Genomic DNA, 998 nt, shown 5'->3' with positions numbered 1-998 from the left:
CAGCTTTGATTTCATTGTAAATAAAAAGAAGTGGTTACTGTCAAGTGCTCCCAAAAGACAATTTTCTTTTGGTTTGTGTCTGGCTCTAGGGAGCCCCAAGCTGTAGGAATGGCAACCTGGGCACAGCTTGGCCAGGCAGGGATAGGATGGAGCTAATGAACTGCCCTTGGGCAGAGTGGAGCCCTCAAGGGCTAAAATGCCCCTGGGGAGAGGCTCTGCTTTTCCAGGCAGTGAATGGCCTGGAGAGGAGGATGCTATTGTGCTGTGGAAGGATGGGTTGTAGAATAAGAGATTGAAGATTGAAAATTGAAGAATAAGAGCTAGTGCAGTAGGCATTCTCACCCCTGAGGAGTTGCAGCTGTACTAATTACCAAGGATTAGGAACAGGCCTGCCCTTAATACGCACAGGTGTATCCAATGAGGCTGAGTGTTATAAAAGGGTGGGCTGGCTAGCTCAGAGAAACTTGGAGTCAGTTGATGGTGTTGTGGTGAGGAGGAAGGGGTAGGCTGGCTGTGGGGAGCTACCCATGAGAGCTCACAAAGAAGGCATGGAAGTTTTACAGTCAGACAACAATGACAGGTTGCTGTGCCAGCCCCAGGGGCACTACAGGGCTCCAGCACCTTGAGGTGGTGCAAAAGTGGGACCACATCCAGTTCCAGTGGGGTCTGGTGAGACTAAACCAGGAGACGCACCACACTAAGGTAGGAGGGGGCAGTTCTGCTGGGGGTGGGAGGGAGGATTGCTTCCTTGGCACAATGCTCTTTGTGGGAAAGTCAGAAGATGTTCCAGAAAGCAGATATCTCCTGTGGGAAACAGAGCTGCTCTGTGCTTGTAGCCTGTGGCTGTCTCTGACCTGCTGGTGGTGATGGAGGAGTTAAAGTGGTGACAAGGGGTGTTTTTCACACCCAGGACCTGCCCTTGCTGCCCTGCCCTGGCTGTGCCCCTCCCAGCCCTCCTGTCCTCACAGAGCTGTTGTGCTCCTGACTGAGCTGGTGAC

The sequence above is a fragment of the Geospiza fortis genome, unplaced genomic scaffold, assembly GCF_000277835.1.
Source record: "Geospiza fortis unplaced genomic scaffold, GeoFor_1.0 scaffold157, whole genome shotgun sequence".
Classification (NCBI taxonomy): domain Eukaryota; kingdom Metazoa; phylum Chordata; class Aves; order Passeriformes; family Thraupidae; genus Geospiza; species Geospiza fortis.
Note: the sequence above shows the minus strand (reverse complement) of the source record.